Source organism: Calidris pugnax, unplaced genomic scaffold (assembly GCF_001431845.1).
Source record: "Calidris pugnax isolate Ruff unplaced genomic scaffold, ASM143184v1 scaffold103, whole genome shotgun sequence".
Taxonomy (NCBI): Eukaryota; Metazoa; Chordata; class Aves; order Charadriiformes; family Scolopacidae; genus Calidris; species Calidris pugnax.
The window spans coordinates 21,120,562-21,147,411 of record NW_015090990.1 but is presented as its reverse complement, the minus strand read 5'-3'; the positions used below and the strand labels follow the sequence as shown (position 1 = coordinate 21,147,411).

The following is a 26,850-nucleotide window of genomic DNA, read 5'->3' as shown; positions in this document are numbered from 1 at the left end:
TTGCCACAAACACAGGATTTTATTTTTAACAAATATTTGATCGATGTGTAGTTACCAAGCTCCTGGACTTTTGTGTAGGCTGCAATTCGCAGCAGTCAGTGAACTTTGTGCACCACGGGCTTCAATGCTTTAAGAAATATTTTGTATCTTGTAGATCCCTTTAATATCAAATACCTCACTTCAGTGCAGAGCTATTATTTTTCACATAGGATCAGTGCAATCATATTCATTCACACACAGAAAATACCATGGCAGCTGGCACATTCACGTTGCCAAAGATGAGGTTATGCAGGCACGTATCAGAGGACCTCTGGAAAACTTCTGCTTAAACTTTTTTAGAAATATATATTTTCCAACTAACTACAAGCTTCTTAAGGATGTTTGAATTCTAATTGGAGAACAGGCTAGATATCTCATTTATCTACCAACAGATTCCCTATAGATATCCTCTTTTCTTAAAGTATGATACTAAACTTTGGCTAATTAATATTAACTTAATAGAAAATAAAGAGCTAATGACTAGGTAGTTCCTAGCCTTCAGACCCTGTTTTGTTTTTAGCACTGTTGTTTACATGCCTGTGCAGATAGCACATCTGCATCAGCTAAACAGTGAGGGCAGGTGGGTCTGTGGGAGGAGATGAGATGACCTGTCACTGTGCTTGGGATACAGCTTTACAGCAGGAAGGCTAAAGAGATGATGTGGCTGAAGCAGCAGGTGACATCAATAGAAGTCATCTTTAACAGATCAAATCTTTAACAGATCAAATTTTCCTCCAAGTGATATATCATTGTCTATGAAGTTATAAATGAATCTTAGCTATAGTATCTAGGAAAACACTAACAAGCAATGATGTCTCAGAAAGGTGAAATCTGCACAAAGAGAGATTAAGCAATTTGCCACAAACGCTGTGCCAGAGCCAGAAGTTGCAGTTATATCTTCCACACCAAATCAGAGCCAGAATCTTCCATTCTCCCTTGACAATTTATGAATTTTTCTTTCCTGCATACTGTTTTCCTAACTTGCAGCATGAGTAGTAAAAAAGAAGTGTTCTTAAAAGTAAGTTGGTGAAATTACAGACCAGATCATGAATAGCACTAATTACTTGGACAATTTTTAAAATTGAAAATTCCCTTTAGAAGGGTTCACTCCATATTGTAGTGATAAACACTGAGAAATGTCTTCATTCCTTATTTTTTTTTGTAAATGAACGGAATTTTGAGATCAAAGGAATTTCTATTTTACCTGGAAAAGATGATGATGTAAACTTTTTATCATAATGCTTTCCTACCAAAATAAACAAAAGGATGCTAGATTTTTAAGCTTAATTTCTCCATTGACATATAAAATCCTTTACCCAGATAAAGTTCGGCAAAATAATTCAGATCTCATTTTGTGCTGCTAATCATGGGTTTCCTCAAATATTATTTCCTACTTCTATGAACAAACTCAGAAATTTTTACTTTCTGCTAGGAATGTAATAACTACTCTTGGAATAGAAGCCAACTTTTTAGAAATTCTGAAACAGTATGAAAACTGGGAAAACATTTAAGAGCTAGAATCACTCATTTTCAGGTATTTTTCACAGAAACAGAAGTAGGGTCCTTATTCATGTTTCTAACTAGAACTCCAGTTGTGCCTTCCTATTCTTTTTTACATATTAAAACTTAATCTAAATAAACAAAGGTATTATTTTTCCCCTTTCCCAGCAACAAATTTCTAGTGATCTGTTTGCTCCATTCAGAGTGAATAATCCATAATGAAACCATAATGGAAATATTTTTTCCCCAACGTCTTTACTGGAGAAACTACTTAAAGGCTGCTCGACTGATTGCAGGATAACCCTCCAATATAGTAAAAACACAGGGAAAAATCCCATGGCACTGTGTTATAAGTCATCAGTTCACTCTAACATGCCAGAAATTTAGACTTATTTACATTCATTAAAGCTACTGTCTACATTTATTTGTGTACCCCATCTGCTCTTTTTTGCCTTAATTTTTTTGTCCATTTGGAAGTTTCTTGTTTATATGTGATAATTATGTGCTAGTTAATTATTTCCATTCTCTAATGCCATATTCCTCCCAGATGTTGTCCCAATGTTGTCTCATCACTGACTTTTAAAAATATTTCACCATTAAAGGGAAGGAAGAGTCTTTATCGAAATGCTCATTGCTATCCTCTGAATGCTTCTGAGTTACAGCACTTGACATAAGCAGTAGCCTGCTCTCTCTCTGGGATATTCTCAGCATTTCTTGTCATTATTCAGGTAATTTTCAGTTTTCCAATCAATCAAAAAACAGATATTGCCTCTCCAGTTTTTTCTGAGAACAGTACATACTATAACTTAAATTGAAAGCAAACTGTTCCAGACCCAGGGCAATGGCCAACCTTGATACTACTGTCACAACTTCAGGAAGTTTGCCCTGAATTTAATCACCTTCTGTGAAAGCTGAATGCCAAAAGATCCACAGAAATAGATCTCTTTATAGAGAACCTGGCAAAAATAGTGTCCTAGACTTCAGACGATAGAAATAAATCACGTGTGTAATAAGCAAAACTTTTAACATATCAAAATAATACCATGTAAGATTATAACATAAATCCAAAATAAACTAAGAACACATCTTAAAAAGGAGTTCTATTGACTATATTTCTGCACAAAGTGAATAGAGGCAACAATGTTTCTTTTCAGCTTTCATAGTCCATTCTATCATTTCCAGAAACAGACTAACTCTTATAACACATTTGGCCTAATACCAGAGTTTCTTCCACGCAAAGTTTTCTGGTACGTGGCCTTGGAAGAATTTTACTTTCTTTATCCAAAGGTTAGAGAAACAGTTAGAGCAAATCTTTTCATTCACCCCTCCAGTCATGCTTTACAAGAGGAACAAAATACTCTGTACAAGAGTTGTGCAGGATTGTCATTATGATTTGAGACGTTTGAGTCTCAATGATGCTAGGTTGACATTAACTAAAATTCAAATCAATCCACAACTAAGAAATAATAAGTAAAAAAATTCAAACAACTGCACAAGACGAAGTACTTAGCATTATAATGTAAATAAATGTGGTGATAGTGTGACATTGTCTAAGCTGAATAAAACCAGAAATATCATCAAATACTCAGTTTTGATACTTAGATAGATAGTAATAACTTTCATACTTTGCTTGGCTCCTGTGAGTTCATAGAATTGAAAAATTACAAAATACACTTTCCATTTTAGTCTTTGAAAATACACAGGAAAGAGTAATTTTCTGAGAACATTGTTTTCCTTAGAAGTTTTAATTTGTAATCATTAGCACAGTTGTGACCATTCAGAGAGGAACTTGCAAATTATCTATTTTGCCCATGGATTAATTCCAAGTGTGCCCCTTAGCTTTCATATTCTACATTTGAGTTTTTCCAAACATGAAAGAAAAAAACTCTCCCTAGTTCAGGAAAACTCTATTTGAATTTGCCTTTGGGACACTCAAGCTGAGGTTTTGGTTCCTTCTTTCAGAAGCCTGTAGAGTATAGATTTAGAATACAAAATTTAGTAATCCATTTTTACTCAGTCATCCAATATTCCCCAAAGCCTGTTCCCAAGTAGAAGAAAAATATAGGAAACAATCAGCCAGAAATGGAAATCCTCAGTAAGTTTCTCTTTTTCATTTGAAAATAGAATTTTTTATATCAAGAGCTACCATATATAATTGTCACTGTGTGATTATGAGCATAAATCAGTGCATTTGTACAGAGGACAAATATCTTACCAGGGTACAGTATTTTTATTCTTTCACTCCCTACATCTCCCTGAAAAGAGAATCTTGTCATAAGTAGGGCTTACTGACACTTGGGCAATTTCCGAAGGGCAAAAACTTACACTGTGTAACTGCACATCTGCCTTACTGTCTCCTGACCAAACACAATCTCCTTTATCTTCTTGCTAACCTCCCCCCAAGGCCATGTATTCTCAGAACACTGGGTCAGGTATGGATGGAGGTGGGATGAAGCGGGTGAAGGTTTTAGTACTGAAATGCTTAAATCCATCTGTAGCATCATTATTTCTTATAATTCCTACAGGAAGACTGAAATCCAAGATCAAAGTGAACTTGGCACTGCTTTTTCAATTAAAAATCCCAAACCATTGGAAAAGTCCAAGTTTTTTTATTTAATCTTCAGCTGTCCAAGAACAACTTTAAAGCTGTAAGCCTCTTACTGATTTTATTTCCTTTTTTAATGCATTCTCTTTATTTTTTATATTGTATTTATATGGAATGCATAATTCAAAATACTTCATCTGTGACATCTGGCTCAGTAAAATATTCAAATGCACACATCTGTGAAGGACTGTCTGCCATGGAGAAAATAGGAAATGTTTTGAGTTTAAATAATTCACGTTAAATGGTGTGATTATTTGGGCCAAATTCTGAAAATCTATGTGAGTAAATACAGCCCCTTACTCCAGAAGGGTTCTAATTTAGGACAGCCAGGAGTCAGTCCAGCTTTAATACTGGCTTTTCTCTACATCAAAGTGTCATTAACGCAAATTTCATAAATTCCTAAGACATTTCCTTAGGAACTGGCTCTCTACCGCTCCCAAACTACCTACCTTTTGAACGAGACATTTTTATATCTGTAACAGACAACATCTAAGTTACTTGAGAGAGGAGATGAAAGATCTATGGGTAATAATTGGCACTGATTTATTTACTAGTTTAATGAAATGCTTTTATTTGTGAATAATGCCATCAGGTTCCTTCAAGCTGGAATATAGGTTGACAAAGCAGACCACAAGCAATCAAGGAAGTTCCCAGTAATAGATCGTTATTACCTGGTCTTATAACTAGGCCTTTTTATCCTGGCACCTAAAGACAGAAATACAAGAAAATTCTCAAGAATTTTTTTTTTTGCTAAAGACAGACAAGTATAAAACTTGATGTGTTCTCTATGCAGTCTACAGACTCTGGAGTCAGATCTTTTGTGTGTGTGTGTTGTATATATATCTGTGTATTAATTATTTATTTCTTTTACTTAGCAGTCTTTTCAACACCAATTTCTATAGTTACCATAATGTTTAAGAGCAAACATTTCTTCAGCATGGTATTTATCTCTAACTGGAAAAACAAACAAAAAAAAAAGCTAGCATTTCCAGTAGTAGCCAAAACCAGACAGCTTTAGAAAATGGCATAAAGTGACATTGTAATGACTGTAAAAGTGACTCATTCACAGTGACAGCCCAGGAAATGGAAGCACACACAAACAAAACAAAAAAAAAAGGCAACGGATATAAGTAAATAGAGGAATGAATAGCAGTAGACAGGACATGCATAGTCAGGGGTTGAATTTAGCACAGCCTGAAATTAAAGATAAAAAGGTCTAATTAGACAGGATTATAGCACCTCTGATATAAAAGCCGACAATTTTCAGTTCATTATACTTCAGAGGCATTGTATTTGCCCTAAGATATCTTGTGCTACCTACTAGGAGTTGTATGACAGAGGTGTTACTGGACGTACCTGTAGCATTGTCTCCCAGCTGTCAGTCAGCAAGTTCCTTTTAAACGTATATTATTACATTTGCTATTTTGCAGCTGTTTGAAGCATCATGTTTTCTCATTTCCTCTGGAGTAAGTATGAATTCTATCACCTCTGCTCTGGTGTAAATTAAACAAAGAATGAGGATACATACACTAGCTTTATAAGTCAGTGCTGGTCTGTCATGCAAACTGACTTTTGCCTTACAGTGTCACAATAACTCAATAAGAAGGGAGGCAGTTTACTGTGGATCATCAGTACACAAACATTACTGATTGAAAGCACGAGCTATTAAAACCCTCGCCCCTAACTTATCTCCCTCCTGTGCCGTACAGTAGCAGCCCTAACTGTTTCAGTCCTGAGACCAGAGACTCTGTCAGATTCCTCCAAGAACTTCAAAATTCCATCATGTTATGACTGGCTGCCGCAATATTCCAGCCTCTTAAATTCCTAACAGAAAACTGGGAATTGAAGTGAAAATTGGAAAGTAAAGTGAAAATTCAGAAAAGCAAAGGTCTTCATTAGCTTTTATGTGAAAAGTTTTATTACTTAATGTCACTGTTTCGGATTTAAACTCCCATTTTGGTTCTGTTTTTAGTAAGACTGCAAATGCTGCTGTGCAAACATAACTGATAAATGAGTTGAAAGAAAACCTTGTTATGTTTTAAGTTGAAAAAAACCACCAAAATGAATATGCCTACCACAAGAATACCCTTCCTTTTTCACATAACTATAGACCTCTCTTGTCTTTTCACTTTCTTTTGTCAACTCCTTTCACTTGTGCTTTAAAACTGGTTTTCATATTCCCAACTTATCTCCAGGAACTATTTATTCCCTTCTCCTAGTCAGCTCACACCTAGCACTGGGTACTTTTGCCATTCTGTCTCCACTCAGTTTCTCTTCTGACACGGCTCCAGACCCTAATTTCATCCTCCATTGAGTTCTCCTCCTTACTCGGCTCTGTTGGGGCCTCATATCCATGATATCCATCACCCAAGAGCTGGGAACTGGATATATTATGGGAGGCAGAAAGATGGTGAGAATATGTTTTGGCAATAGAAGCCTGCAAGTCATTTTCCTAACTCCCTGATCAGGCAATGCAGAGCACCTGATACAACACTCCAGGTGAATCATAAACTCTGAAATTAAAAATGTTTTTTTAAAATAGCTGCACTTTTCACAGAAACACCGGATTTGACTAAATCAAATCATATAACTACTAAGGACACCTTATGGAGAATAACTAATGATTTTGTAGCTGTTTCTATTAAATCCAAAAATCCAAATAAAACACACGGCACAGGATCCAACATTATGAGCTTATCATAAAGGACATACTGAGAACATTATTTTGACTTCCGTTTCCACCTCATAGACGACTGATTCAAACAGAAATAAAGAACTAAGCCAGTTATTTATTTAGATGTGGCAGCTACACCTATCCAACATGCTACATCCCAATCTGAGGTAAATCTCTACTCCACATACACAGCCTGTTTTCATTGTGACATAGCTTTCAATGGGGAAAGGAAATAGTCTTTTGCTCCTTCCAAAATATTTTTAAACAGGGACTAAACCAGATTACTAGGTTACTAAATTTCATAAATCTTAAAAACCAAAACATTTAACCCATCACAGTCAAACCTATACTACTTGGACAGAAATTACCTGTTTGTAGCAAAAATATAGGTCTCATAATTCTATTTTCAAACAGGGAATGCCTTCAGCATCCTAATACTACTACTGTTAGAGCACAAAAGCCAGTACTGAAACAGAAAAGCAGCAATATTAGTTATGGTTTTAAAAACACAGCATGATAGTCCCAACATTAGCATTATAAAGCCTCTAGCCTGGCTTTTTTTCCTAGCAATTTGGACTGAAATGCATGTTTTCAAATCTCAGCTGTACTTATTGATAAATAATCATGTTTATTTAGAGGTCAGTTAACTTACCACAACCTTCTTTTCTGATGGAGAGAGTAATTTCAGTGCTGTATATTTGGTAACAACCCAGTTGTGTGTAATATCACATTGTACACACTAGAGAAACACAACTACTCAATTTCACTAAAGTGAAACTGCCAGTTACTGAAAGTGCAGCAAACTACCTGCCACCTGATGCCTCTCATGACTGATTTTGACCATATCTGACTGTTAACCTTCTGTAACCTCATCATCACATACATCACATTTTGTACACATACCAAAGATCAAAATACAGGTTTCCTGGTTTGTCAGGCAAGATTAGCTCACCCCATCTATCTTCCCAGCTGGAGACACCACAAAAATTTCTACTGCAATACATGAGCTTTGGATCCTCACACAGGTTAGAAATCCTGTCATTGTCATTACTGGGAATACCCCCGGATTCAGACTGCCTCAGATTATCATCCTGCAAATACTTAAAACCAATATACAAAACCACTGCCACAGAAAAGAAAGGGTCATATTCCCTTCGTCTCCCCCCATAGTACAGTACAGGTAGTATTGCTTATTCTGAACCTAGAGCATTCATCAGATGAGTCTTGGGGAACAGGAAACTTCAGCCTCATCTTTCTTTTCTCTGACTGATGAAAACATAAATCATTGCCCAGAACCTCATTATGTTAGAGATTGTAAGAACATCAAGGAAAAGGATTGCCTCTCAGCCAAAATAGAAAATGTTTACAGAAAATGCTAATATACTTCTGCAGGCCTTTCTGTGAAGTTCATAAAAACTGCACCAGCTAAATATTTCCTTCATATAATACTTGCGTTTTTAATTCACTGGCTGCAATTGCAACCATCAATATAATTGGTTTAAAATCAGTTTTTTTGGAATGCTCTATTTTCTAGAAAAAGGTTGAACTTTCTTGGGTCCAGATCACATCCCAATCAAATGCATTGTTTATTTTTTTACTAAACAGTAAAACAAGTTAACCAGTTAACTTCAGAGGTATACTCACTTATGAATGGCACACATCAGAGAAAACGACAACAATACTGAAGATGGAAAATGAACAGCTGTATCAACAGGAAATAATTAAGGAAACTGAAGAATGAGGTTATGAGACAAAATTAAGAGGACTAAAAATAAGTCTATTTTGCTGTGAAATAACTATGGGAGGAAAAGAATTATACATCTCTCCATATGGTTTTGCTTCATTCTGTCCCCAGGGGAACTTCTTCCCTATTGTAAAGTAAAACAAGTTTCATAAAAGAAACACATAGAAGTAGGTAATTTGTCCCTGTTTTTTAAGACAGTTCTCTTTGCTTTCAGTGTGAAGAAGAGCTTTAGATATGAAGACCCCATCTTCATTCCCTACCAAAGCATCTTCCCAGATTTGGTTTCTTTAGAAACTGTCAGCTTCTCCTAATTCTTAGAAAAAAAATATCACTGTTCAGAATGTAGCCTAAACAAAGAGCAATAGAAAATACTGGAATTACGTTTTAAACATTTTGCTCCAAAATCGTGAGATACAAGAGTTACTTAATTCTTGAGGGTCCTAGACTCTACTGATGTTCAATTTTTGTATTTTAAAATTTGTTTTCTTGTTCCCGTGCACATGCTCTGATTCCCTCTGGCAGACATTCACAGAACATACTGAACACACACCAACAAAATCGTGGTAGTTACAACGCACTTCAAGCAGATACAACTTTATTTTAAAATGTAGAAGAGATTTATTCCCAGAATCACCTGTTTAAAGTAAACATAGGTGCTAAAACAGCTTTGCAGAATGTGAAAGACTGTCAATGTCTCATTTTTTTCAGATGATAATTAATATTCATGTTTCCAGGAGATCCTAATCTCATTGATAGATCTGTTAAACCAATCTGTGCTCTCTGCACTAATAGTAACTCAATACGTACAGAGGCAAAAGAATAGCATAAAGGCTATTAGTAGCCCTGTACTGGAGAGCAGACAATCTAAATGTATCTGCTCCTGTTTATGCACTTAACTTGGAAGGTTTATTGGAGAAATATATAAATAGTTCTTGAAGATAGATCTGGAATCCAGTAACTCTCCTTCTCTAACTGAGTGTCTGGTCTAGTTAGAGGCGAGATTTCAAACTCGCTATAGGTTCTGGACATGTTCTCTAAAAGCTTGTAAGGAAGCTTGTTCTTTTACACCTTTGCTTTGTTTCCTAGGACACTATTATCTTGGACTACTTTTCCCCCAATCTTAAAACTTCCTCTTTGACAGGAACTTTTTGTACGCTCTCCCTCATTGCACTTTAGATCTGACACTAAACCTTAAAATAGTTACCAACAATTTTTTAAGTTTTTACCATTAGATTTTCAAAATTAACTCTCTGATGAGATTAGAGATAGATCAATTCAATGCCAATAATCTGTCCTGAGTCAAGAAGACCATAAACTTTAACTTACAGTTATTCTGCATTTAGAAGATTAGTTAGATGAGTTACAATAGAGTTTTCATTAGTAATCCGAATGCTGCACTAAAAGGCTGAATGCACTTTAAAGGTCATATAACTACACTGAACAGCTGAAATGCATTAAATCGCCAGATTGCAAACTACGCAATGAGCAATGTAAGGATAAACATAAAGATTACCGAAGGTCAATTTAAAGTCTCACTTGGAGACTTTCCAGCATAGAAGTTATAAAAATTTCAAAGAAATGGATTTATCAAGCAATTGCCCACATGACTACCTTTTCATGAACATTTTTATGTGGGACATATTTGACAGGAGAAAAGGCCAGAGCAGAATGTGTTTTAATCAATTGATATTTACCTCCTTTTCTTTGTGTGCATTACTCTCTCCTAGTAGAATTAAAGAATGAGCAGAAGATTACAAAGGGAAAAGGCAGACAATTTTTCCCGAGGAGGTGCCTAGCAATTCCTGAAGCAAGCCTTTGCTGTTCATATCTATACTGACAGCTGGACTTCCTGTCTCTGCGTCTGCCCATAACACATTCAGGAAGGAAGGCTTATATCTTTACATGTTTTCCATGAAGTACTTTGATGACTAATTTCTAGAGTACTGACGCACATTGACCTTTCACATACTCCCCCCATCCAAATTGTTACTGTTCTCCCAACTCCACGTTTCCCATTGTTACATCCCTTTGCTTCATTTAAATTGGATTTCAATTTTCTAAAACACACTTATTTAAACTTTAGCTTCCTTTTTTTTTTTTAAATACAGGTTAGAGTTATGTTTTTTCACTAGTTACTGAAAATTAAGTTTATGTCAATACTTCCAAGTAAAATATTACAAAAATCACTAGTAATATTTTGGGTTTTTGAAGGGGGGGGGGTGGTGGTGGCAGTGTTTGTTACATTGCCACCATTGTAAGCCTCATTGTTGAAGTGTTTTTAGTTTCTTGAGAGTGAAATTGGCTTATAGTAGCATCAATTTAATTTGTTTCCCCTAAATTGTTTTTGTACTTCTCAAAATATTAATTGCTTCAAATGTTACAAGCCTTAGAAGGATTTGAAGTAGTCTGGCAGACAATTCTGCCTGAATCAAGCCTCCCTTGGAGCTACCATAGTGGAGAAATTGTTTAAAAAAAAAAAAAAAAAGAGCTTTTTTCCAAACTCTAGCTATTAATCAAAATTAACATAATCACCTTCACAATGGCTTTCTTTCAGATAACTGTCTTGGAGCTCTAAATACCTTAGTCTGACATTCTGACAACCAAAGATGAGTTGTATTAGTAATCAGAAAAGTATATTCATTGTTTCAAATTTAAAGAGATAAAAGAGTCCCTTTTCACAGCTCTGATCACTGAATTTGAATCTAAACATCTGATTACTGCATCTACCACATTCTAAAGAAAAAATAACAGTAGATACTCCTTTCTGCCAGCTAAAGAAGACAAATCTCTCACGTAAAACTGAAAGTCTGTTACAAAGTACTCACCAAACTCCTAGCAACAGCTCTTGAAGAAAGAAAGAATTCCTAAAGCACTGCTGAGTATGATCCTCCCCTACTAATTCACGTTGAAGGGGTGTGGTGTAAAGCTACAAAGGCAGGATTGCAACCTGATCTTCCCTGAGCAGGGTCCTGCCTGTGGATTAATCAGCTACTCGTTGTTCTTGCTTTTTGTAGAGCACATGGGTTCACTCTGGGTAGAAGTCAGGGATCCGCAGCAGCAGGGACGCTTCCTGTTTAAAGTTTTCAGATCTGCCTGCAGTTTAGAGCAACTGTGTTCTAAACAACACTAGCTGAAGTGAAATGCACTTTTAAAGAATGAGAGACGGTCTGTAGGATATTTTATTCATTGTACCTTGCAGGCTTTGATATGGCTCATGAGGTTGCCATATTTACTGCCTATTTAACAAAGATATGTCGTAGTTAACTGTTGGGTTTTGTTTATTTGTTTTTAAACAAAGCCATGCTCTTCACTCTAGATCCGGGCTGCATTCATCACAGTATCTATCTGGAGCTGTACTACAAAGGCTGTTCCGCCTTCAGCTAGCACACACTATCTATTTACAAATCACGTTTGTATGCAGTAAAGCTAAAATTAAGCATCATTAAGAGTAATTGGCTGAAAACATGAAAACAGGGACAGGGACTCTGGTTGTGACACTGAGACCTTGTAACTTGTGGATGTAGAGGCAAACAACCAGAATCCTAGTCCTGGACAGACAGGACGAGAATTAGATAATTAATTCATAGATAATGAACTAAACAGCAACTGACAGAAGTAACAGCTGAAGAACAGTAACTTGCACAGTTGCAAATAATTGCAATTATTTCAGGGAAAAGACAAACAGATGAGTTAAATCACTTTCATTGAAGATTGATATTCATCTGTTCATCATTGTCCTCAAACAGATTGGAAGTTTTTCATAGTCAGTTAACATGTTAACTGTCTCTAACACAAACAGAAGTGCTCCTGGCAGCTTCTTAGAGATCCTTGTCTGTTGTTCCTGACTGTCAAAATGTCTGCAACACTTTTCAGGGCAAAGTCAGTAGTCAGCTGAGTCTACTGACCATTAACTGGGTCAAAAATCAAATGGATTAACCGTCCTGAAATGGACTAGAAGCACACACAAGTAAAGGGGCACTTTAAATACTGGGGGTGGGATTCTACCATACAGTTACTAATTACCAACTCCTAGCTCAGATAAAGTTAAGGAGCAACCCAGCTCACAAGTTGGCTAAATGGAAATGGTCACTCTGTCATTTGTGTGACCTCTGAAAAAACATGTGTTGGGTGCTTATGTGTTAAGAATTAGTTTCTAGCAGTGCTATCCCTGAATCTCCCCAAGGGTCACAAATAAGACAGCCCAAAACAGATGTAGTAAAATGACACCACAATTTAAAGAATCTCAGTCTGTACATTTACAACAGAAACAAAACCAAACAGATTTCCAAAAAATGACATACTTCTTCATTTTGGTTTTCTTAGAATCATAGAATGGTTCAGGTTGGAAGGGACCTTAAAGATCATCGAGTTCCAAACCCCCTGCCATGGGCAGGGACACCTCCCGCTAGACCAGGTTGCTCAAAGCCCCATCCAGCCTGGCCTTGAACACTTGCAGGGATGGGGCATCTACAACTTCTCTGGGCAACTGCTACCCTCACAGTAAAAAAATTCTTCCTGATGTCTAATCTAAATCTCCCCTCTCTCAGTTTAAAACCATTACACCTCCTATCGCTCCACTCCCTGATAGAGTTCCTTCCCATCTCTCCTGCAGGCCCCCTTTAGGTACTGGAAGGCTGCTCTGAGGTCTCCCTGGAGCTTTCTCTTTTCCAGGCTGAACACAGAAGAGGTGTTCCAGCCCTCTCATCATCTTCGTGGTCCTCCTGTGGATTCGCTCCAACAGGTCCATGCGGATGGACAGAGATAGTTTCAAACTTGCTCAGCTCTACAGGGTATTGTGGAGGACTTGGTTTATTTTTAGTCATATCAGATGCTGAATGGTTTGAATTTACCTGTCCATGCAAATATATTCCTAACCTACGGACTCAACCTGGTCAAAGCTTCAAGTGGGCTTTTTTTGGTTTTAATGATAAATTTATTTATTTATTAGATCAATATGCAAAAAAAAAAAAAAAGAATTTTCAAAGTTTATGTCATAAACTGTAGCATAATTCCTTCTTTTCCTACAAAATCTCACTCAAGTAACTCAGATTTAGTGTACAAATTAATAAAGTAACTCTGAAAGAAACAGTCCACACAGAGGTGAAAACCAAGAAAATGCTACAGTTTTAAAACATATTTATCTTCTTATAGTCAAATAAATTGAGAATCACATATAAAGAAACGTACACTTTAGTGAACATATAAGAGAATGAAACCCCTTATTTTGATTAAAAGTTAGATTATGAAATCTTTGGTAAATAAATAAAGCAGGATGAGACCTCCATCTTCATGGACATACCACCATGTGCATAAAAACCACATATCCAAAAGAAAAATTCAAAGGAAACAGTATTTCATTTTAAGAAGAATATTTTTGCTTTCTAGTCTGTTAATGTCTCTCCAGTTCCCATGTGCAGTCCTCCTAAATTAGTTATGAGGAGGGTCTCTGGACTCATTTGCATTGTAACTATTCCAGTTGAAACTGGAATCAGACTTTGGAGATAGAAACAAAACTGTTTTGAACCTCTAGTGACATCAAAGGATTCCATTCATCTATGACCTGGCCTAAACAATCACACTAACCTCTGGATTGCCCTGAATCCTGCTGATAGCTTAAGACAGTTGTCAATAGTTGAAGATCCACAGTGGAAAAAGTCCCTACAATTCTAAAAAACATTTTTCTTTCTTTTTTAGAAGGGGCTTTCAAGATGAGCAAGATGGAATTTCTTAGCTCTAAAACTAGTCAGTAAAAATCATTTTTCTAAGGTCCTATGGGAGGCTTGAAACCTCTCAAAAAGTAAAACTTGTAAATCACAAAATTCATCAACCTAGCTTCTGCTCAAGAGATCACCTAAGCTTTGTTGCTTTTCTGAAGAACCCAAGAATACTTACTGAGGAAATTTTTATGTGACATTATCATTATGTTCTCTCTTCATGTTTATTTACAGCATATACTACATTAATCAATTGCCAATACAAAGACTACAATTCGGAAGATCACCATTTCACATGACTTCTGAGGTCAACCCACAGAGTCAAGCTCTGGCCAGTTATGCATAATAGGAACCGTACACATTATTGAATCAGTGTGAGAAAAGATAATTTACAGTACATATATCAACAGGCTACCTACCATATTCTGCTTGTTTCTCACAGATTACTCTAGAATGCAGCTTGGGCAGTGCAAGCCTAATATTCCAGCCCCCCTTAAAAGCCTCTTTCTGCTGGCCTATTCTGAAATTACTCAGGTTTGACAGTCAAAGGGAAGTCCAGAGACTATTTACATGGTTTTTCCTCTATAGTCAGAATAGCTTTACTCAGCGATTACATCCTGAGAACATCATAGACTGGAAAATGGCAGAAAAGACCCAGCAGGAAGGTCTGAATGATCGCAGACAAGACCAGTGCTACTACATGCATTCCAGATCATTCATATTGCTGAGAACTTCCATAAAGGAATTTGACTTGAGTACAGTTTATACAGCATTTCTGTCAAAAAATCCATCAAATCCATGCCTTTCCAATTTAGAGACCGGGATATCATGTGGGACAGTGTCAAACACTTTGCATAAGTCCAGGTAGGTGACATCTGTGACACTGGTCAGCAGACTACTGGCCTACAGAAGGTATGCAAGGGTAACAATTCTAATAGTAAAAGTCTTAGGATTTTTAAAATACTTACAACACACAGGTGAAAAATGGCTCACTCTTTCCTGACTCACAGCTGTGACATTCGGTCAGATACTACACCTTTCTTTTTCATCTTCTGCCATGGTACTAACATGGCTATGTTCCCACTGCAGTGAGGCAAACTGTTACTGGTTTTACAATGGGCATTGGTAGTGCCAGCAAGACATCAGGAAAAAGGAAGAAAATGGCTAATAACTAACCTAATTCAGAGGGACTGGGGCAGCATCGCTGTCTTCTGGAATGTCTGTCCTCTGTTTTGGTTGGTGGTCATGCTGATACTGAAAGGGATGGAGAGAAAGACAGTGAACTTCAAATTAAAATTCTCCTATACTGTGCATTTTCATTTGTACAAAGTGGATGGGCTTTAGCAGAATGTTATACTGAACCATAGTGCTAAATACAAGGTATTCACAAATGAAAATGATGCTCGTGTCCAGTCTTGTTACTGTTTTACTGTACAAGAACAGAGATAAAGCAGCAGAAAACTATGAGAAGTTTTGCGTGTGCATATAAAATTCCTTTTTTAGCTCTATCATCCCTGAAGCAAGATTTACTATGCAACACAGTTGGAAAAACAGAAAAGCATTTGCTTACACAAGCTGTTCTTCAGGGCTTAACACAAACGCCTCTCTCAGTGTGGTTGTGACATTGCTTGGACTTTAACAACATAGATGTTTGTGATGTTTTGTTGCCCCCTAGTGATGCCAGTTCATTTTTCCACTGCTTAGTTCTGTAAAAATTTTCATAAACACAAGAGGTTCCTGTCTCCTGCCTTCAAAAAATTAAATCATAACTTAATTACTTCTACTTGGTGCTTGATTTGGATGAAAATGTATGGTTATTTCCAAATCTTCATAAGGATCTGGATCACAAGTTTACAGGAAAACTACCACCAGCATAGTTGACTTGCCCCCGTGAGTTTAAAGTCAGCTAAGATGCAGTAGTCTCTGTCACCATACAGGGCAAAAGCACCCAAGGGCCTTTTCCTCAGTGCAGACACTAATCATCTAACACAGTGGAAGGTTGTTGCTCTTGCAGTATTCCTGAAAGCACCGAAAGTTGCAGCTTCCCATGTACAATGGCACACCACAGCAAACACCTACAGGAGGAGACAGCTACCGATCACAGGTTCCCCATTTGCGCTATTAATATAAGTTTTGTACTTAAGCATTACATTATCTTCAAATTAGCTGATCTTTTTGAGACCACTGAAGTATATGACTGTTTTCCAGCTGAGGTCATGTACATGTTGATGACATAAAACTTCAAAACCCCAACCAGGTTCTAAAAGAAGAACTTAAGATAAGTTCCTTTTAATAAGAGTTTTGCAAATGGCTCTATTACTGTTTTATATCTGTTGCATTATTTTTATTGTGGTCTTTATAGCCTTTCGTATCTAAAATCTACCTAAAAATACATGAAATGAAGTGAAAGTGAAGGATCTTCTCCAGTGAAAGGAAGATCAAAACCCAGCAGCTGGCCCTTGAAAACCTGCCTCTATAATACACGCCTCTTTTCCCCCTTATTGTTCTTCTTTCCAGTAACTTCCTGTTCTTGCATAAAAACCATGGCTATCTCACGTGTTTTCTAAAGACTGAAATTAGAATGAACAGAGAAGGTGACTGTTGTTGCCAGATGGCAGAATACTGAGATAGTACAATGAGAAAACTGAAAACATAGGCTTTGTTTCTGTCCTCAATTTGAAAACTGTTTAAAGCAAGCAGGAAGAAGTAATGCAACTGTGACTAAAACTTAAAATTTTGTTCTTTTCCTGGAATCACTAGTCAAACTGTTGCCTCTTGCCAAAGGACAGATGTGATAAATTCTCACATTTCTTGTTTTCATTCCAATTCTTTTAATCAGTTTTGCTGTGCATGTCTTTTTGCTTATGAGCTTACTCATATAATTATTTCTTCATTCATCCATTTCTTAACAGTAAAAAAGAGGGCAACTTGGAGCATGCTTTGAAGTTGGAATCCTAAAGAATTAGTTCCTATTTCTAGCTTTTTGAAAAGCCCAGAGATAAGCTATGTCTTCAGTACGATTACAATAATCAGAGAGTACAGAACATATCATGTAACGTTTTGAATAACGTGGAGATTTCAAAACTATTGGATAACTGAGGAAGTAGGGGGTCAGATCAGTACCAGATGCACCTCATGTAACCAAAAACTTTATGAGGTTTGAATTTCATTATAAAACTTGCACTGACTTCAACCAAAAAAGAATAAGGGACTTCTTATGGAAAAGAACGGTAAGCATTTTGTCACTTTCTCCACACAAGGAAGGTTTCTTAATCCTTTTTGGTCTTTATATTTCATTAGTTGGATAAAAATTGAAAGAACTTTCCATTATACAGCCACATTTAGATCTGAGGTAGATGATATCTGAGACAAAATATAATATAAGCATTACCTACTTATTTCTGTTGTTATTGTTAAATAATAAAAAAGGTCATGAAATGCTACATAGTTTTGTTTAAAAAACTGCCTCACTGGACAATGCACTTGTTTTAAATAATTTATTTCTCACTTGGCTCAGCGAATGTCTAATTCTTGAACAGATATAGGCTAATTGAACATTTATATAATTTTTTTAGATTAGCTATTTATCGTGTTTTGCATTCTTATGCAGTGTCTGTTTATCCTCTCAATGAGTCCAGGGCTTCACTATGGATCTTAGTAAATAAGCCTCCCTTCCTTCCATGTCCTTTAAGGTACATTCCAAATGCAGATCAAGTCTAGAAGTAACTGGTTTAGTCACTGGGTGTCGCTCTTGCAGCACTAAGAGCTCAGTTATTTTATGTGGAAACAGGCAGCAATAAATAAAATACGTATGTATTTTATTCCTTCATTGTTATTAAAGGGTTGCATTCCTGCTCAGGTTGAAGTCAGCGTGACTTTTATTATAGGTTCAGTATTTAGAATTGTTCAGGACAATTTATGCTTTCAGGGGAGACTACACTACCAGTGGCTTTTCATTTAAATTTTAAAACTCTGTTTCTATTTTAATTTTAAAATGTGCCCTTTCTTTGTTTCTGCTGCTCTGATAAGAGCTTTATTTCTGAATATATTTTAATATATACACAGTGTACATAATTCTGGTACTACAGAATTTATATCTACACACATATATATACACACCAGTACCAGAATTATATACATATTTATGTATATGTATGCACATATAATATCAACATAAGATTTCAAAAAACATTCCATAATAATTTTCTTGGTAGGTTCATATAAGCATTAAATTTAAGGGCTTAACTATTGCAAAAATAAAACACCTACCCTTTACTTTAAAAAACCTGAGGGAAAACTAAACAGCAAGAGAAACGCCAATCTACATGCTCCTAATTTTAAAAATAGAATAACCTGAGCATGTGCATAAGTAGCTTACAAAGTCTTACTTCTTTCAGGGGATTTTCTAAAACACCTTGAAATTTATTACATCAGCACCAAAGTTATCAATTAGAAATATACTATCACAGTATTATTTAACTGTTTCCAGCTCTCATTAAATGAAACAAGACAAAACAGAATTTGATCTTAGATAGTCAACCACAAAACAGGCAGAAATTCCTATTTATTGGTCTTTCTACTGATTTCTCAGAAAGCTGTGAGTATATCTGTACTTCCTTTGTCTTGACAAGTTATGAATAGAAGTGAAAGTTATTTTCTCTACGGTGAATTTGAGTGGGAGACAGTACTTATAGAGGCTCCTACAAACAGAACCCAGGTCAGTTTTAGTGCCACTTTCTATTTTTAATATGCCAGCTTTTCACAGGTTGAATCCTCCTCTATGTTATGGCTGGGGAATAAATAAAGAAGGTACAGGAGATCAAACCATGACATAAGGAACAACAACAGGACTTTCACAATATGCTTTCAGAAAAGTATTTTGAGAGAATGAGTAAGTGAAGGAGATGGCAACTGAGGACACCACCATCCATTGCCAGTTTTGGAAGTCTGAGCGGCTAGTATGAATGAAGCATTTACTGGCAGACATGCCAAACCCTGTATCCACTCCTCAGCCCCTGCTGCTGCAGTGTCAGACCTGCTTCCTTCTGTTCACCCCACCTCAACACTGTGCCATATCCTCTTGCCAAGAGTGGCTCTCAGCATCCTTGCCCCAGTTGTCATTTCTGTTCTATTACCTGCTGACTGCTAATGTCTAAACCAGACATTGGAAGGCGATCCAAGCACATAAGGAGGAAACCTGTTTCCCAACCCTACTGGGCTGCTAAAAAGAAAACAAAGCATTACCAACAACTACTCTGATCAAGACCTGCACTCCCTGGGGCTAGCTGCTTCCTCACCAGCTCACTGGCTTGCAGCCGGCCATGTGTTTATTTGGAGAGGATGAGACTTCTCTAGGAGATACAGAGAGAGCAAAAGTGTGAAATGTCACACAAGCTTTGGCTGCCTTCAGCTGCTATGTAGTATCTAAGACAACACCTCTAAGCTCAATAAGCTCTTAAAGAGTTCTCATGATGAGTCATTAGACAACTAAAACCAGCCAGTTGCTGTGATGGTTATTGCAGTACACATGCTTATGAAAGAATGAAGGACAATTATTTACACACCCTTCATAACTCCTACAAGATACAGAACAATTGTCTGCTCTTTGTCAGGTTTCTGCTCTCCAAGAAGCTGGGTACAATTCATGTTTCTTTCCTGGATGACAGAACACTAATCCATCTTCAGCAAAGCCCATGCTGTATAGCAGTGAGAAAAAAATATATCTTATTCTTCCAGTATTATTACTATTTTTTCCAGTAATAGAGAATAAGCGATGAATAACAAGCAGATTAGACACAATTAGAAAGTCTAAATATCAGTCTATACTTCAAGAAACGGGTGAGTACTGGATTTGAACTGTAAAAACCACAGCATGTTCAAAGTCCAGTATCATATTGTTTCAAAGCTAATCAGTCAAGAGAACACTATGCCGAACAGAGTGTTTTGTATGCTGTAATACTGAAACTCATGAAGCAATACTAACAAGTTGCATGTCACAGGTCCTGTGAGACTGCTCTATGTGGGAGACCCCCTCCAAACTCATCAGGCAAGAGTTACTTTAAATGACTGCTATACATCAAACTATCCACTGGTGATACCATTTGTTCCTTTCTTTAGTAGCAAGATGACTTCAACTAGTATGCTAGATTCAAAATATCTTATGTGCAACAGTTTCATGGCACAAACACAAAATGAAAAACCAAAACAGATCCTTCACAAGACTGCTGGTCTCAGGAGATAGGAAATGGAACATAATGCCTTTCACAAGGGTTTTCCGTTTGGACATAATCTTTTCAAAATGAAGAGTAAACATCTGGGATGCTGACCAGCCAAAATAATTTAAGTGCATGCCTAACTCTAAACACATAAGTAATAACACTGGAATAAGGAAGTATTTTTAAAAGGAGAAAAACACAGAGCAGGTTGCTATAGAAAATTGTGCTCACTGCTGTATTCTTATCCCATCTAGCAAGTTCAGACAGCTTGGTCTGGTCAGTAAATGGATGAATAAATCAATTGAAACTGCATCCAGAATAGTTCTTTAATAGAACTTAATTAATTAGAGCTCATGTGAAATATTTACCTATAGCACTACCAGCGGACAAGTCAGATCGGAAACTGAGAGTGCAATCTCTGGAAGACTGACAAGAATGTAATGATCCTGTTTCGCTCATGAGAAAAGACATCATTTATAGGTGCTTCATGGGGACTGAATATGTCCTTAGTCCAGCATAATCCAATACAATTGTTCAGAATACTCACAAAAAATGTATTTACATTATGTGGCTTCTATGGAAAAATCTAAATTTAATTTCTGTAAAATCCTAGTTTGTTGAGTGGCAATTTTTTAAATGGCAAGAATCTCCCACTGCAATGTTCTGATCATATAAACAGATTTTTCATAATCACTGTGAATGACAACATAAAAAGAAACCCCACCATCACACTTTTGGATGCTTCTCTGAATCAAATATAGCAGAGGCATGCTTTTACAGATGAGATTTCCCTATGATGCTGATTTTGTGAAGCTTTTTAATAATGCATCTTTTTCATTAAACATCATTGTAAACCTGATCAAGGGTTGAAGTCTCTCTCCACCTTCCCAGAATTAGTCCATTTTAATAAGAAAACAAGTGGAGGAGGAGGATTTTTCATAAAGCTCGTGTGCTGCTGGTAAAAGATTAAGAATTACTCTATATTTCCTTTGATCCTCTGCAATCTCTTTCCAGCACCATATAAATCTCCTCTAGATTCTGGCAGAAGCCTGACAGCTTATTTGATTTCTTTATAGTGTGTGGGATAGTAAGGGTGATATTTTTTGCTTCCTTACACTACAGGGTAACAAAACCTGCCCAGAGCCAAGACACTATAATACACACGCCTTCCTCTAATGCACTGGATAACTATTTTAATGGAAGTCATAAATTTATTTCACAGAAAAATTGTCATACCAACAAGTTGCAATTGCTTACACCTGTGTTTCAAGGAAGCTTCTGATACAAACTACTTGCAATAGTTCAAACACTGAAAGAGTTTCCTCTTGATAACTAAATGTAAGCTGAACAAAGGTTTCTTACAGTCACCAGAGTGCTCTGTTGGATCATATTTAATTAAAGATATTTAAATAGTCCCCCCAACAGACTTTTTTCCCCCATTCCTTTTTTTTAAATTTTATTGCTGAAATAGATGACATATAGGTGCAAGATGCCTGTTTATGGTAGCTTTTCATCATATCTACAAGTTCACATAAGATTTGCTCAAATTATTTTTCCCTTCAAATATTTTGTAATAATATAAAAATAAACAAATAAAATCACTTATACAACAAATACTGTAATTATTTAAGTAGAATAAGCAGCTAACTGGGAAGCTATTTGCAAAAGAGAGTACGTTACTACTAGGTTGATTGAAAGATTTCCAATTTCAGATTTTTTTGATGGAAAGCTAAGATTTTATTATATAATTCCCTCCTTCTCCCCTGCCTGAAATTCTGGAATACAGTGACGTGCATAGATTTCAGCTAGGAATGAAAATTAAGAGAAAAGCCATATATTCAGAGAGACACATTCTGAATACCAACTTTGCTTAAGGCAGCTCTGTTAATTCTGTTGTTTCTTCCCGTTTCATTTCACAAAAAATAGTTGCGAAGTAAAAACTTGTCCATTGTGCAGATGGGTCAGAATCCAAACTGGGCTAAAATGACCAGCCACTCTGTGTGATCTTCAAAGCAGAGTATCTCAAGTTAATCTTTCTTAGCCACCATTTGCACCACAACCAGACTCTTCCTGGTAAAATTAAACTTAATGGGGCACATCAACTAAGTCTGGAAGACTGGCACTTGTCTCAGCAGGTCAGTTCAGCAAAGGGAATGCCAACTAAGGAAGCATAATGAATAGCTGAGCAAGTCAATTGAGAAAAGCAACAAAATAAGTTGTGAAATAAAGTGTGAAATTGTAAGCTAACTGGCACCATTTTTTGCTGCAAAGTAAAGGTTATCACTTCCAGCAATGAGAGATTGTCTGTGTTATAATACAACTGTCTTTATGAACTGAGATACAACCTTGATCTGCTGTGCAGAAATACAGCAGTCCACTAGTACATGTGTTTTATATTATGATTCTCTTGCACATAAATGTTTGAATATGTATGGTTGGGTTAATGTTCATTCAAAAATAAAAGGGCCTATCAGAGACAAAATGTGAATTCTTTCAAGCCTGAATAACTTGTGCTAACTATCTATTCTTGTTAAATGCCCACTTCTGTACAAGCAGTTCTGTGCTTCTGGGTTCCTGTATACACTACACATGCCAGGTAAACATTTGGAAGAGCATTGTTGCAAGACATTGAATACTGTGAAGAATTCAACACACTCTCCTCTGGGACACTGTGGAGATTGCAGTATCATTCTGTACTTTGAAAGGTGTCACAGGTCTGTACCATATGAAGTATTGTGAGGATTGAGCTATAATAGTATGCAGTGTATTTCCTATGCGGTCAGGAGAGAAAAACTGCAAGTTTTGAGTGAATCACTCTCAGAAGCTCTTTAGGTTGATTTTGCAGATTAAATTGACATAAATAGTTGAGTTATGCTTTAAAGAAATAACTTCTATCCTTTTGTATGCTGCAGAAGGGAACGAGGTGATCTCTATTTGCATGTAAGTTCAGAAATCTTGTAATGGTGCTGCTCTACCATTTCACATATCAGCTCTGCGAAGTGTGATCATTTAATCGGAAGTGTGACAAATGACAAACATTTCTGTTATTTTTGTTTCCTTACTGCTGAACTGACAAAAGTAGTTACAAGTGTGGATGCTTTGTTAATAAAAGAGGCTTGAACAGGTTACCGACCCAGAATAGGGTTAGAATTATTCATACACTGAAAAGCAAGAAAAAGAAAATGAAGTTTTTCAGGACTTGTTCCAAAGATGTAAAATAGTGTTATAGAGACAAAAGCATTTTTAAAATCCAAGGGTTTTCTTCTTTTCTGTTAGTGTGGTGCAGGGAATGGAAGATGAGGTCAAATTTGACAAGAAAAAAAATCAGAGTATTCTTCAGAGTAATCAGGTTTTTGTGAGAAAAAAAAACACAACTTTTTAACACATACACAAAAACATATAATCATTTAGTTAATCATTTTCAACCTAGGCATCTTTACTGTACTATTTTGTTTCTTAGCACAAAGACCATTAGTTCAATTAGTGCTATTGATAAGGATGTGGTTTATTTTTATTTTTTTTTAGATTATGTCAAAATTTCAGAAAGAATTAAGAACACCGGCATTATTATGATTGCTTTGTTCCATTTAAAAGAGAAAAATCTTACTGGTTTTTGAACTGTGCTTTTTGGATATAAACTCTAAGCAGGTGGACAGGCCAGCTGGAAAGCAGAAGGGAAAAAAAACAACCCTCCAAAAGAAGTTACAATTGCCCAAAGCAAAAGACACAATTGTTTAAAGATTAATCCCTAGGGAGGTTTTGTAAGTATTTTTGGAAATAAAAATAGTCACGCTAAACTAGGTCCCCCCTCAGTAAACAGCATTTTTTCTGAAACTAAATTGCTTTTCACTAAACTGAGTTGATTCACATCATCAAATGAACGCCCTTTGATTTTTACAGAGAATATACACTTTTCTTATCAAAATTTCATTCTGAACTATCCATCGTTTGCTCACAATGGACAGCAAAAAAAATATTAAACCAAGTATCTGTGTAAATAATGGGCTACCAGTTCTTCATGCTTATGGAATTAAGGGGGCACTGAATAATTAAGTGATCTACTGAGTAAATACTTTGCCTGGGCATAAGGCATATCAAGGGGCATGTGCTTAAAACACCAAACAATGAAAACAGTTTCTTTAGTGATTGATTACTGCTCTTTGGTAAAAAGAATGAAACTTCACAGTATCTAATTTGATCAATTGCTAATGATTTTGCTGGAGCATTTGTGACTTAGATAGTAGCTTTTAGTACCGTTAAAGTGGGAAAAGGGTATTTCTTCTTTCATTGTTGCATACCAACCAACTCTTTGTGTCTTTGAAATCAAAGAAAGTAACTCCAGCTTTGTAATAATAAGCATGGCTGTAAAAAGAGCCTGGAGCCTTCCTCCTAGCTGGCAGATGGACCTTTATGCTTTATGCAAATGCCTGCAAAGTTTCTAGAAAGAACCAATTGACCTTTCATTTCAAAATGGACTTGAAAACAGGCAGTCTGCTCAGTGTGGCTTTATCACTAGGTAAAAAGTCCCTGCTCTACTAGAATATACATGTCTAAGGTTAAACAGTGGAACTTATTACTGGATGAAGATAGGTTTTGTGATTTGTTTACTCACTGACTGATATATGCAGATTTTGTGTACATGTACTTTGGTTTTCCAAAAGATTCAAAAGAGCCTACCAACCCCCAAACTGTGGTGTTTTTTTTTCAGGTTTACTTTAAAAGTTTGTCCACCTCTAAGTGACACAGCAAATATTCTGTATGTGTAGTACTAAGCCATGGCTCCACTGAGTACATTTTTGTAAAGTATACATAACGTGAAAGAACTACACTAGTACTCCAGTATTACAGTAGCCACTTGTGAGATGACCTCTCTTCCCCCAAAATTAGCTGAGTTTATGGAACATTGAATATTTACCACCTCCCAGTCATAGAGATACTCCAACATCTTCTGGCAAATCTCTGGAGATGTTTGGCTCTGGCAGATTTTAAAGTGCCTTGCTCAGAAAAGCAGATCAGCCACTAGAGGGTGGGGTGAATTTCCTAAGGGCTGGGCAGTGTCAGTACATGGTTAGTATGTTATGCAGATTATTAACATGCAAAGTATTTGCTCAATATTTTAATTTTTTTCATCTGCTTATCCTATACCATCTTGGAATTAAACATATTAATCAAATTACTGGGGTGTTTCAGTAAACCGGACCATATAGAAACCTACAAGGTACAACTTCTTTGTAGATGTGGTGGTTCTTATTAATCCCAAAGTCCAACGTATGCAGAATGTCTGGCCAGTATTTACAGCACAATCATTTTTTTCTGGAATTACACAAGAAATATAACCTGATAAGGAACTATGTTTTAATTAAGCCATTGGTATGATCTTCAAGACTTTGAAAACATAACCAAAACAGAACTAAAATTAAAACTTGATGATTTGGTATCTCACTAAACCTCATTAGTAAATAACTCAAAGATATGCTCTACTAAGAATTCTGGAGCACTCAAAAATACATTGACTGCTTTAAAAAGCTTTCTAGAGGAACTTCTGTATCTCTGGAAATAAAATGGTTACTCATTTGGTCATTGTCAACAGAAAATTATATAAATTAATCTCCCTTACCTCTACATTATTATTAAACTCTTTGCAACATAGTTAATGCTTTCTACACAGAGCAGTCTCCAATCTTAACAAATGCTTCTGACTACATATATTTTATCTTTGGAATCTGCCATAGGCAACATGCATGATATCGTGACTATGAAATCACCCCAAATTATAATTCATAACTTTTAAAAGTACAAACAAAAATGCCATATATAGAATATCCGCCAGTTCTTCCACCAAAAGGGGCCTTCTGCATGAACATAATTTCCATTCTGCAAAGCACTTTTTGCAGGATCATTTTCCATGAGCTTTATGTGCAAGTTTATGCGTGAAAAGCCAGTATTTAGTGATCCATGCTAGTGGAGGTCATAACTTTTAAAGGTCATGTTCAGTTAGAATGCTGAGATATTGCTTCCTTAAAACTTGTTCTTCCTATTTTTTTCCAGTACTAAGAACAGTTGTCACCAAGAGTCGTCCATCCAGAACAACACACCTTCCAGAAAACTCAGTTTAGGGAATAGAAATCATTTAGGAAAATGAAAAATTCTGGAAATACAGGTCCTCCTTACAAGGCTCTAGCTTCTATATTTTTGAGAACTTATCAGCAAATCTTTACAGTAATTCAAAAGCAGAAGAGAAATGAAGATGATTCCATATTTCTGACATAATATTTAGAGAAAATTATTGAATTAGTTTTACAGATTTTCCAACCCTGGAACCAGTTGCAGAATTAACTCAAGGAGAAGGAATTCTACCG

At 36.3% G+C, this 26,850-nt stretch overlaps 1 protein-coding gene across 5 annotated transcripts in view; it reads right to left on the bottom strand.

The window, feature by feature from the left end:
• Positions 1-15,536, bottom strand: part of TFPI (tissue factor pathway inhibitor) — a 44,058-nt gene extending 28,522 nt beyond the window's left edge. Inside the window, exon 1 of one of the 5 annotated variants that reach the window (XM_014954747.1) lies at positions 15,453-15,536. The gene's annotated coding sequence lies outside the window, so the exon portion shown is untranslated. Of the gene's footprint in view, positions 1-5,500; positions 5,639-10,256; positions 10,367-11,387; positions 11,601-15,452 lie in introns of those variants that run through there. The other 4 variants (XM_014954749.1, XM_014954745.1, XM_014954748.1 and 1 more) reach the window with 4 other exon arrangements.
• Between the last annotated feature and the right edge of the window lie 11,314 nt (positions 15,537-26,850).